This window comes from Panthera tigris, chromosome B2 (genome assembly GCF_018350195.1).
Source record: "Panthera tigris isolate Pti1 chromosome B2, P.tigris_Pti1_mat1.1, whole genome shotgun sequence".
NCBI lineage: Eukaryota > Metazoa > Chordata > Mammalia > Carnivora > Felidae > Panthera > Panthera tigris.
In genome coordinates this window covers 65307993-65321720 of record NC_056664.1, presented here as the reverse complement: position 1 = coordinate 65321720, position 13728 = coordinate 65307993, and positions in this window count along the sequence as shown.

Sequence of the window (13728 nt, the reverse complement as noted above, 5' to 3'; positions counted from 1 at the left end):
CAGACAGATGAAAAGATGCTCAACATCACTCATCATCAGGAAAATACAAATCAAAACTACATTGAGATACCACTTCACACTGGTCAGAGTGGCTAAAATTAACAACTCAGGAAACAACAGATGTTGGTGAGGATGTGGAGAAATGGGAACCCTCTTGAACTGTTGGTGGGAATGCAGACTGGTGCAGCTGCTCTGGAAAACAGTGTGGAGGTTCCTCAAAAAATTAAAAATGGAATTACTCTGCAACCCGCAATAGCACTACAAGGAATTTAACCAAAGGATACAGGAGTGCTGACTCATGTGGGCACATGTACCTAATTTTATAGTAGCACTATCAACAATAGCCAAATTATGCAAAGAGCCCAAATGTCCATCAACTGATGAATGGATAAAGAAGATGTGGTTTATATATACAATAGAATACTACTTGGCAACGAGAAAGAATGAAATATTGCCATTAGCAAAAGCATGGATGTAACTGGAGGGTATTATGCTGAGTGAAATAAGTCAGTCAGAGAAAGACAGATATCATATTTTCACTCATATGTAGAATTTGAGAAACTGAACAGAAGACTATGGGGAAGGGATGGGGGAAAATAGTTTCAAACAGAGAGGGAGGCAAACAATAATAGACTCTTAAACACTGAGAACAAACTGAGGGTTGATGAGGGGGCAGGGAAGAGGAGAAAATAGGTGATGGGCATTGAGGAGGGCACCTGTTGGGATGAGCACTCGGTGTCAGATGTAAGCAGTGAAGCATGGGAATCTACTCCCAAAGCCAAGAGCACATTGTGTAGACTGTATGTTAGCTAACTTGACAAGAAATTATATTTAAAAAAATTCTTGTCAGTGTTTGCCAGGATGAAAGAAAATACTGTTTGTTCACTTGGGGTCTTCCAATAGAACATTCTTCCCTTATTCTGAAGAGAGTTCATCACCTAGTGCAGAATTTTCCAAATCCTGTTCTATAGAATACAAGTGTTTCTTAAGATGTTAGTAAGGTGTTCTATGCAAAATTATTAACAATTCCTTTCCTTCTAGATGTACCTTTTTAACTTAATAAAAAGTTTAAGATAGTTATATATATTTTTTATTATTATGCTAGAGTCTAACTTTAAGAAAAATTCCTGAGAGTATTAGGAAGTAAAAAAAGGAGTATGCCATTTGACAGTGTGCTAAAGCAGAGGCTGCATTCACCAAAGCTGTGTGCTGGAAGACCATCTGCTCATTTGCACCGTCTGGTTTTGTACCTTTAGCACACAATGGTTATATTTTCAATGTTTAAGGCATATGAAACCTTGTAGGTTAATGAATTCCTGTGGGGTTCTGTCAATACATCATAATTTAAAAACTGTTTTAGGATCAAATAAGTTTGAGATATGCAATTCTGGAGAGCAATTTTAAAGCTGTCAATGGCCCAGGAATAACAAAGTCTTTACATTATTTTGAGGAACAGAAATGAATAAAAATTTTCACATATATGATAAGTGGTAGTTTTGTATACATGTAGTAAAGTCATTATTTTCAATTTTGCTGCAGCTGGTTTGATAACATTTCCAATTCTTGAGTATTAGTGTACAGAGAATAAATGACACTGTTACTTAAACATTTTTTTAATTAGTAGACTTAATTTTTGAGTTTTGGAGTCATAACAGAGTAAGCAGAAAGTACAGACAGCTCCTCTGCCCTCATACATGCAGAACTTCCTCCCAATAGACACCCTCAACCACAGTGTTGTTAAAACTGATGAATCTACACTGACACCTTATCATCACCCAAAGTCCATAATATACACTAGGTTCACTCTTGTTTCTGTGCATTTTGTGGGGTTTGACAATTGCACAATGACATGTATCAACCATTATAGTATCATACAGAATTGTTTAACTGTCCTGAAAATCCTGTGCTCTACCTATCCATTCTTCTCTCCTTCATAAGCGCTGATAATGATATTGTCTCCGTAGTTTTGCCTTTTCCAGAATGTCATACAGCTGGAATCATACCGCAGTAACCTTTACAGACTGGCTTCTTTAACTTAGTAATATGCATTTAAGTTTCCTCCATGTCTTTTCATGACTTGATGCTTCATTTATTTTTAGAGCTAAATTATACTACATTGTCTGGATGTACCACAGTTTATTTATCCAGTCACCTATTGAAGATGTTCTTGGTTTCTATTTGGTTTGAATTTGAGTGAGGTAGAACTTATCAGTTCCTTTTCTCATGGATTGTTACCGCAGTGCTCTATCTAAAAAGCCATCACCATACTCAAGGTCACCTAAATTTTCTCCTATGTTATCTTCTACGAATTTCATTGTTTTGCATTTTACATTTAGGTCTATAATCAAATATTGAGTTTTGTGAAAGATTTAAGGTCTGTGTCTAGATTCATTTTTTTTTTTGCATGTGAATGTCTAGCTGTTCCAGCACCATTTGTTGAAAAAAGTATCTTTGTTCCATTGTACTGTTCTTGCTCCTTTGTCAAAAATCAGTTGGCTATATTTATGGGGATGCATTTCTGGGCTTTCTATTCTGTTCCATTAATCTATTTGTCTATTCTTTTGCCAATACCACGCTGCCTTCATTATTGTAGCTTTATGGTAAGTCTGCAAGTTGGGTAGTGTTAGTCTTCCAAGTTTGTTCTTCTTCAAAATTGAGTTAGCTATTGTGTGTCTTTTGCCTCTCCATATAAACTTTGGAATCAGTTTGTCAATATCCACAACATAACTTGTTGGGCTTTTGACTGGAATTGTAATGAATCTACAGATTAAGCAGAGAAGAATTGACATCTTGACAATGTTTAATCTCTCTCTCCATGAACATGACTATCCATTTATTTAGTTCTTCCTTGATATCTTTCATCTGAGCCTTGTAGTTTTCTCATATGCACTTAGGTATTGTTGGGTTTTTTTTTTTGAGTGATAAAATGTAAATGGTAATGTCTTTTTAGTTTCAAATTCTATTTGTTCATTGCTGGTATATAGGAAAGTGACTGACTTCTGTATATTAACTTTGTATCTTACAGCCTTGCTATATTGCACTAGTTCTAGGATTTTGTTGTTGTTGTTGTTGATTGTTCTAGATTTTCTACAAGGGTGACCCGGTCATCTGTGAATAATTTCATTTTTTCCTTCCCAATATACATACTTTTTATTTCCTTTTCTTGTATTCCTATGTTAGTTAAGACTTCCAGTACAATGTTGAAAAGTAGTGGTGAGAGGGAACACCCTTGCCTTGTTGCTGCTATTAGTGGGAAACCTTTGAGTTTTTTACCATTAAAGTATGATGTTAGCTGTGAGTTTTTTGTAGATGTACTTTGTCAAGTTGTATAAGTTCCTCTGTAACCCTAATTTGCTGAGAGTTTTCCTCAGGAGTGAGTGTTGAGTTCTGTTAAATATTTTTCTACACTGATGGTCATGTAATTTTTCTTCTTTAGCCTGTTTAATGAATTTTTGACTGAACATTAATTGATTTTTGATTGAACCAACCTTGCATACCTGAGATAAATCCCATTTGATTGTGGTGTATAATTCTTTTAAAATATGGTTAAATTTGACTTTCTGGTATTTTGTTGATGATTTTTACATATATGTTAATGAGAGATTGGTCTGTATTTTTCTTTTCTTATAATGTCTTTGTCTGGCTTTGATATTAGAACAATGCTGGCCTTATGGAATGAATTAGAAAGTATTCTCTCTGTTACCATCTTCTGGAAGAGATTGTAGAAAATTGGTGTCATTTCTTTTTTAAATGTTTGGTAGAACTCACAGGTAAACCCAGCCTTCTGTTTTGAAAGGTTATTAATTAATAATTCTATTTCTTCAATAGGTATAAGCATATTCAGATTTTCTGTTTCTTCTTGTGTGTTTTAACAGATTGTGTCATTTAAGGAACAGATTCATTTCATCTAAGTTATAAAATTTGTGAGCATAGAGTTGTTCATCATGTTCCTTTATTATCTTTTTAAAGTGCATGGGATCTGTAGTGATGTCCCCTTTCACTTGTGATAATAGCAATTTATGCCTTCTTTCCTTTTTTCTTAGATAGTCTGGCTAGAGGCTTATCAATTTTATTGATTTTTCCAAAGAACCAGCTTTTGTTTTGGTGATTTTTTATACTGATTTCTTATTTTCAATTTTATTTATTTATGTTCTAATTTGTATTATTTAATTTCTTCTGCTTACTGTGAATTTAATTTTTTCAATTAAATTCCAGTTAGTTAACATAGAGTGTATATTAATTTCAGATTACAAAGAGTGATTTAACACTTCCATACAACACCCAGTGCTCATCACAACATGTGCAGTTCTTAATCCCCATCATCTATTTCATCCATCCTCCCACCCTCTGGTAACCATCAGCTTGTTCTCTACAGTTAAGAGTCTTCTCTTGGTTTGTCTCTCTCTTTTCCCATAGCTCCTTTGTTTCATCTCATAGCTTCTACATATAAGTGAAATCATGTGGTATTTGTCTTTCTCTGCCTGACTTATTTTGCTTAGCATATTATCCTCTAGCTTCATCTATGTCATTGCAAATGGCAAGATTTCATTCTTTGTTATGGCTGAATAATATTCTGCTGTATGCATATGTGTGTGTGTGTGTGTGTGTGTGTGTGTGTGTGTATACACACTTTCGTTGGATATTCTTCTCTGCTTTGTTGAAGATTAATTGACCATACAGTTATTGGTTTATTTTTGGATTTTCTATTCTATTCCATTGATCTATGTGTCTATTTTTGTGCCAGTAACACACTATTTTGACCACTACATCTTTGTAATCTAACTTGAATACCAGAATAGTGATGCCTCCAGTTTTGCTTTTCTTTTTCCAAGCTACTTTGGCTACTCAGGGTCTTTTGTGGTTCCACACAAATTTTAGGATTCTTTGCTCTAGCTCTGTGAAAAATGCTATTGGTACTTTGATAGAGATTGCATTAAATGTGTAGATTGTTTTGGTAGTATCAACATTCTAACAATTTCTTCCAATCCATGAGCATAGTATGTTTTTCCATTTCTTTGTGTCATCTTCAGTTTCTTTTATTGGTGTTTTATAGTTTTCAGAGTACAGGTCTTTCACCTCTTTGGTTAGGTTTATTCCTAGGTCTTATTGTTTGGGTACAACTATAAATGGGATCATTTGCATGATTTCTTTTTCTGCTGCTTCATTATTGGTGTATAGAAATATAACAGATTTCTGTACATTGGTTTTGTATCCTGCAACTTTACTGAATTCATTTATTGATTCTAGCAGTTTTTTGGTGGAGTCTTTAGGATGTTCTATATAGATTATTTCTATATAGAGTATTATTCTATATAGAGTATTATTCTATATAGAGTATATCATCTGCAAATAGTGAAAGTTTTACTTATTCATTGGTGATTTGGATGCCTTTTATTTCTTTTTGTTGTCTGATTGCTGTGGCTAGGACTTGCAGTAGTATATTAAATAACAGTGGTGAGAGTGGACATCCCTGTCTTGTTCCTACCTAGAAGAAAAGCTCACAGCTTTTCCCCATTGAGGATGATATTAGCTTTGGGTTTTTCATAGATGGCCTTTATTTGTTGAGGTACGTTCCTTCTAACCCTACTTTGTTGAGAGTTTGTTTATCATGAATGGATATTGTACTTTGTACCCTTCTATTTATTTATTTATTTATTTAATTTATTTTGATTCTACTTTAAAAAAATTTATTTAAATCCAAACTAGTTAACGTATAGTGCAATAATGATTTCAGGAATAGAATTTAGTGCTTCATCACTTACATATAATATCCAGTGTTCATTCCAACAAGTGCCCTCCTTAATGCCCATCACCCATTTAGCCCATCCCCCCAACCACCACTCCTCCAGCAATCCTCAGTTTGTTCTCTGTATTTAAGTTTCTTATGGTTTGACTCCCTCTCTGTTTTTATCTTATTTTTGCTTCCCTTCCTCTATGTTCATCTGTTTTATTTCTTAAATTCCACATATGAGTGAATATATGATATTTGTCTTTCTCTGACTTATTTAGCTTAGCATAATACACTGTAGTTCCATCCATGTTGTTGCAAATGGCAAGATTTCCTTCTTTTTGATCACTGAGTAGTATTCCATTTGTATATACATATACCACATCTTTATCCACTCATCAGTTGATAGACATTTGTATAGTTTCCTTGTCTCTTGTTATAGTCTTCGTCTTAAAGTCTAGTTGTCTAGACTTTAGTATTGCCACACCAGCTTTCTTTTGACATATATTTGCATGATAAATGTTTCTCCATCCCCTTACTTTCAATATGCAGGTGTCTTTAGGTCTAAAATTAATCTCCTGTATGTGCTGTTTTGAAGGGATACATGCACCCCCATGTTTACAGCAGCACTATCAACAATAGCCAAAGTATGGAAAGAGCCCAAATGTCCATCGATGGATGAATGGATAAAGAAAATGTGAGATATATATATATCATGTCAATGAATGCTGCCTCTCAGGGCAAATAATAGCCCCACTGTGTGCCCCAGGCATTAATCAGATCTCTGCCTCCATGCTGTCTGCCTCTGGGTTGTTTGCCTGCCTTCTCTCCAGGAGCAGTGCAGTGCTCTCTGGGCTTTATCCCAGCCAAGCCTACTGACCTTTAGAAGTCCAGGCTTTAAATTCTAATGGTTGTAAGAATTCATGAATTCAGTCCCTCACATTTTCTAAGCCAATGGCTTTGGGGAAACATTTTCCTTGTGTGTTCCCCTGGGTGCTCCTCTCTCTCCCTTCTCAACCATGGCTCCCTCCCCTCTGCAGCACCTCAGGATCCCTTTCTCTCCTAAACCATGTCTTCACACTTCCTACCTTCTTCAGTATGAACTTCTCTTCCTTTATTTGTGGAGTTTGTTCTGCCAGTCTTCAGGTCAACTTCTGGGGTATTTAGGATAATTTGACAGTTATCTAGTTGTGTTTGTGGGAAAGATGAGCTGAGGGTCCTCTTACTCCACCCTCACCATCCTCTTTCTCCTCTACTTTGAATTTAATTCATTCTTTTTATACTTTTCTAAGGTGGAAGCTTAGATTATGGATTATAGATCTTTCTTCTTTTGTAATACATACAGTCAATACTATAAATTTCTGCTAAGCACTGCTTTCTCCTCATCTCACAAATTTTAATATGTTGTGGTATCATTTTGTCTAAAATATCATTTTCTCCTGATATTTGTTCTATGAACCATGTGCTATTTAGAAGTGTGTTGTTTAATCCCTAAGTATTTTGAGGTTTTTCCAGCTATCTTTCTGTTATTGGTTTCTAGTTTAATTTCAGGGTGGTCTGGGAGTAGACATTTATAAAATTTCTATTCTTTTAAATTTGTTAAGGTGTGTTTTATGGCTGAATGTAGTCTGTCAATTTCCTTTTTAGATATTACAACAGATAGAATACTTTATAAAGCAAAATGAAATTACCTTTTAAGCTCCATCTTTTAGTAGCTACACCTAAGAAAGAGTTAAAATGGAAATTTTAACTCTTTATCTGTTCTTAACATGAGACTTGGTTAGGTCTTTCTAAATACAGTAAAAGGTATTATAATTAAACTTCAGAAATTTCATTTCCATTAAAATTTATCAGAAATCATCGCTGTGTGGAGGTCATTAGTTTTTAGAATGATTGATAATAATACATTTTGCTCCACCTCTGCTATGAAATAGTAGTTATATTTTGGCTAAAATTCAAAACTAGCTTTTATTTTCATTTGGAATGTACTTTTTAGGTCCACTTAAATTTTAGTATAAAAGTTGTAATTGGAGAAGATGGAGAAATTAGTGGCTCTCCTAACTTATTCTATTTTTTCAACCGTTTACTTGTTTTATTAGTCTGCTTTTATTGTGTTGTATTGCTAAGAAGCTGCATTTATGAGTAAACTTTTTTCTAAAATCTGAAAAGATGAGATATGTCCTTCTTGGTATATTTGATTTGTTTATTGAGCCTTTTTTCTCAACATTTCTCTTAAAAAATCTCATTTATGTAAATACAGCATTTATTAGATTAAGTGGCAAGATCACCAATAGTTTAAAAAAGAAACAAGAAAAGATAATTAAGGTTTGTTATATTTTACATGTCCAGCAAGTGTGAATTAATACTCAAATTGCTATCACTAATGGCATTGACCTCACATGACTATAATTATCATGAATTATTCAGTTTTCATCTTTCTGACATTTTAGAACTATAAGCTGAATTTTGATTTAAGTTGTATCTGTATCTTGAGAATTTTAAGTGGAACAAAATCACATTATCATTATTGTTGAAGTCCTGAGTAATTAACAATCTTTAAAGACAGAAGACAATCTTTCTCTTATTTTTTTAAGACAAAAAAAGAGAGAATGTAAAAGACTAAAAGACTGTTTACTGATATCTTATCCTCAGCTGTGCATAGTCTTTGAACAACACAATATTAGAGCAGATATTGGTCCTAAAACAGCATTCAAAAGCTGCTACTTCAAAATGTGACACTCCAGGGGGCCTCCCAAATACTCAGTCACTTTTCACTGTGGCATTTACTATAAAAAATCGAACAGAATGTCTGATTGTACTTTTCCATCCCTAGTGGCTTTCCAAATGCCAAATGACATTGCTGGCCAGAAGATTCTCAGTATTAGTCTTCCCAAAGCATGTGTTTTGAAGCTGTTTTTCACACTATTAAGTTCAATAAAGACAAGTAAGCCATGATCTCTGCCCTCAAGGAGCTTACATGTTATCAAGGGATAGAGATAAACAGACAACTAACCAAAGACAGTCAAGTAAATACTATGCTCTTTGTGGAACACAGGGGAGGAAGCTAGTGATTCTTCTGAAAGGATCAGAAAATCTTTTATAGATAAGGTGAGTCTACAGTTTTTCTTTGACTACTGAATTTATTCCACAGGAAAAATGTCAGAGGGAACTAGGGAGAAGAAATTAAAGAGGGTAACACAAATCTTTGAATTTACAAGATTGTATAAATGGTTAGTAGAAAATGAAGAAATATGCTTAGTATGGGAAGAAAAAGAGCTACAACTTAAGATGTTAAGGTAGAAGGACTCATTTCATCAAAGAATATAAAAATGCTTGCACTCTAAGTATCATTTGTGCATTTGTTACATGGAAGGTACAATGCTAATGTCTTTGTAAATGATATCTCAGTCCATTGTGTCAACAACTCTTACAGTTATTATTTCCATTTTTAAGCTCAAAAAACCCCCTAAAGATTAGTAAAGGTTAAATAAACTTCCTAAGGTCACTTGGCTACTAGGTGGTTTAAGAGGGATTCAAACCCATCTTTTATGATTCCAACGTTCATTCATGCTCCTACCCACTCCATCACACTAACTCCACTGTACAAAAGATGTGCTGAAAAGAACATCAAGACACCTAGATGTACCTGATCCCAACTTCCAAAGGGTGCACTCAAGATGGAAGCCTTGCCTGGAAAGAATCTGTAGAGACTGAGTTCAGAGTGCTCACCTTGTCACTATTTTTTTGCAATCCCAGTATTTGGTTTAATAATCCAGGAGCATATTAGTCCTCACATCTTTTGTTAGAGCTATCTATCAGATAGTCTTCTGACATTCTATTTCCTTGGCACGTGACTAAAAATCCGATCCTACACACACACACACAAACAATATTCCCAGTTTCTACCCTTAAGATTCCATTGACTTAAGTTATTTTCTTCTGTTTTTAATGCTTGGACTCTGTATCAAACTAGGAATTCTCTACTGTTAATAACTGTGGAATTGCACTGCTGGGGAAATGTGAGAAGGAGGTTGAAGATGGGAGACTGTTAATTTTGGCTGAATATTCCTGCCAGACAACCAAAGAGAGAAGTTGTGCAGGCAGCCAAGGGCATTTCTGTCTCAATTTGCATTTCTGTGGCCTACAGGCTACAGGAGAAAAGTGTCTGGCAGATTCCCTGGCAGTCAGTGCACATGTCTGTGGGTCATACAGGACCAGGTAGGCAGTGGCCAAATGCCAGACTTTTTGGGATTGATCAAAATTAGTCAATAACAGGCAATTCTTTCTTCCTAAAGCTATTACTCAGAAACACACATTGGTCGTACTTCTCAGGAAGCTTTTTGTTTTACAGAGTAGACAGTGCTTTCATGTTGGAAGGGCAAGTGAAATCCATCATTAATTCACCTATTTCATACTCAATTGGATATCATAATGAACATTCCTAATGGTGAATTATCCATGAAAATTGCTTGAGTTTTTCTCCCTATTATTAATTCTCTATAAAAAGATTTCTATTGTAAAACACAATAGATTCCAACTCAATTCAAAAATTTCTATCAAAAATTAGACTATAAACCATCCTATCTCAATTTTTTAGTTTAGAACTATGCTTAAAGTGGAAAATAAAAAGAAATTAAAATACCTTGGAGAATCTCTGTTCATAGGCAAGTCTCAGCAAGTCTTACTTAGAGCACAGTGAAATGGTTTTTTTTTAGTATTACATCTTATGAAGTTAAAAAGAGAATCATGTATCCAGTATGCCTGGTATACATATTAACTTGTGAGCAAAAGGAAATTATGACAGATATTGATTTAAAACTTTAACACGGGGGAGATTATTTTAATATGACAAAGTTAATATATTCAGTAATAGAATGATTACATTTGCAAACCTTCTAATTGGATTTTTGTCTTTATATAAATTGCAAAACACATGCACTTTTGATAAATGAAATAGTGTATCCACCCAGATAATTATCACTTAATAATGAGCAGGCACCTCAGGGCTTATAACTCATATAAATTTGGACTTTGATTACTGAACCAGGTGCTTAATTTATATACCTTTAAGTTATTACTCATTCATAACTCTACTAATATAAAGAATAGGATGCTATAATATTCTTCTGTTCTGATATATTAAAGATAAAAATTTAAGATGAACACTCTAGTAATAGGCATTATAAATTATGAACAAGATTCACCAAATAAAATAGCTTACCTGTTATCACTATCATCAGCAGTACCATGACTGTTAAGAATAATACTATAAAATTTTAAAGTAGTAATAAAGTAAATTATTTCTTTCATTAGCTTACAGAGTAAAATTAATCAATGTTGCTTTATCAAAAACAGACATTAACAATTTGGTTTTTTCAAGGTAGCATGTTTTAACAAATGTGATCTCAGAGATGAGAAAAAAGCAGGAAATGTATCAATTATATATACAGTAATTGGGAAATAAATTATATTTCTTTGTTTAAATATTGGAAGTAAAAAGAAAAGATAAAAACTCAAATATACTAGTTCTAGTTAGCAGCACAAAGAGTCAGAATAAAGAAATCTGGGAAATAGCAAACCAGTCATGACTATGAGCACTTTCTCCTTTGGCTTGTGCCCTGGTAGATAAACTGTGTACAGGAGAACCAGGAAATAGGTAAAAGACCTAACAGAATATATTTCCCTGATCTCTGTTTCCTTAAAATTCTATTAAAACAATATTCTTCATAAGCTTTTCATTACCGTCAGCAGTATAGATGCCCTCTAAGGCTAGAGAGGTGGGTGTGGAAGGCATGATGGGTTTACTTTTCCCTTGGTTGCTGAGGAGTAAGTGACCACCCTGCTCCTAAACAATGCATAGAACATCAGATACTGCACAAAATGAGAGACCCCAGGCTTCTGGGTTGTAACTCCCCTAAGGTCCAGCACCCTTGGTCTGCAATGAGGCAGGTGGAGACATTTGGAATATTCAGCTAGATGTGTGGAACAGAGGTCCAGGAGGGGCTGGAGACAGTAATGGAGAGTTTGTTTTCCTTCAGGGATACTTGATAATGTGGGAGTTGGTGAGATACTCTGCTGGAATGCAAATGAGAAAGGTAGACAACAAAGATGGAACTCTGGAAAATTATAAAGACGAGACATGGAAGAAAATCCATTGTGAACAGCAGGACAGTTAACATATTTTACAAAACGGGGAAGAAGTATAGTTTCAGGGGTGATGCTTTAATCATGGTGTCAAATGATGCAGGAAGATGGAGTATAAAAAGGACAGTGGATTTGTCAGATAGAAGTTAGTTAGTAGCCTTAGCATGTGCAGTCTGAGAGTATGGTGAGGGTGGAAACTGCTTTCTAATGTGAATTAGAGGTGAAGAAGTGATGAAAAGCCGGCTTTGCCTCTGTTGGTATTGATTTATGCTATTATTTCTACCACAGAAATGGTAGGAGGAGAAACAGGATAGCTTAGTGCCACAGTTAATAACATTATAGTCACCTTGAGAAGAGTTTACTCAATTTTAGTTTCTTTGTTTTTTTTATATTAATGTCTGGGTATCACCCCAAATCAATTAAATCTGAATCTCTGATGATGGGACCCGGATACTGATATTTTTAAATAACACTCTAGGTGATTCTAATGTTTAGCTAGAATTGAGGATCACTGGATTAATTAGATAAGAATATGGGTTCTAGAATCAGCTTTAGTTTAAGTGTCAGCCTCATCATGTGCTAGCTGCATGACTTATCTGACTCTCAGTTCCCTTATCAAAGAAATGGGAATAGTAACAGTATCTTTCTCATTGGATAGTAAGAAGGATTAAATGACATAAGGTATGTAAAACACTTGGCAAGGCACTATGTATTACTGGCTGTTGTTACTGTTTATATTATTAAAACATATGATATAAATTTAATGATACAAACAGTAGTAACAACAACCAATAATAGTGCCTTGGCAAATGTTTTACATACCTTATGTCATATATATGTGTGCATGTGTGTGTATACATATATACATATATGTATGTATTATGTATATATACATACACACACAGAGGGGGAGGGAGGGAGACCCCACTTGGTGACCATATACCAATCAAGAGATGAGGAGTGGAGACAGACTCTGCCATTCTTTCCACCACTTATACTTCATGTCACCTCAACAACGCTGTTGCTACTTATGCCTAATAGCTGACCTAGTATTAGCTGTTTCAAAACTTTATTGCTTTTTGTTGTCTCTGGAGTTTTACATATGACTCTTGTGCCTTTCGTCTCTAACACCAACCATAGAAATTTGTGATTCTCTCATTGAACTTTATAAGATCTCTTAAGCCACTTGACTCATTTTCTATTCAGTATTAAAGTCTTTTGTGGCGATGCCTTTTTATGCCAGTAGTCTGTAAATACTACAGAGGGCTGATAGGAATTTGAAAATATTTGTTGGACCGACTGAATCACTCAGTCACCTTGCTTGGCTTTCTATCCTTGGGTCTTACCTTGGCTGTCATTGTCAAAACTAAAACGGCACTGGAGAAAGTTGAACAGGTAAGGGAAATTTTATCCAAGGCTATTGAAATATAGGAGAGAGACCTCAGTCTGAAATAAATTCTCTTGAAACAGAAGGAAAGGAGGGCTTTTCAAAGTGCTGGGGTGAGCAAGTAGAAAGTACTGAAGCACTTGACGGGAGAGGCTAAGCAGTGAGTTGGGTTGTAACACTGAGTTATTCCTGAGTTTATAAATGCTCTTGTCTGTTTTAGGCCATTGGTGTTCGCTAATTGGTGCCCATTAAGGTAGGCTCCTACCTTTCCACAGAGACTGGGAAATAGGGGATGCTATCTTCCTCAATGATTTCATTTCAAAGTAGTAGTTCCCAGGTCCCTGAGAAAGACATTCCTTACTCATAAATCAGGCAAGAGGCTAGGAGAAGATTTACATCTCAAAGGGGCTGAGACATCATTTTGGAAAACAATTATGTTTTTTAAAGTAAATGCTCTAAGAAAAAGGGA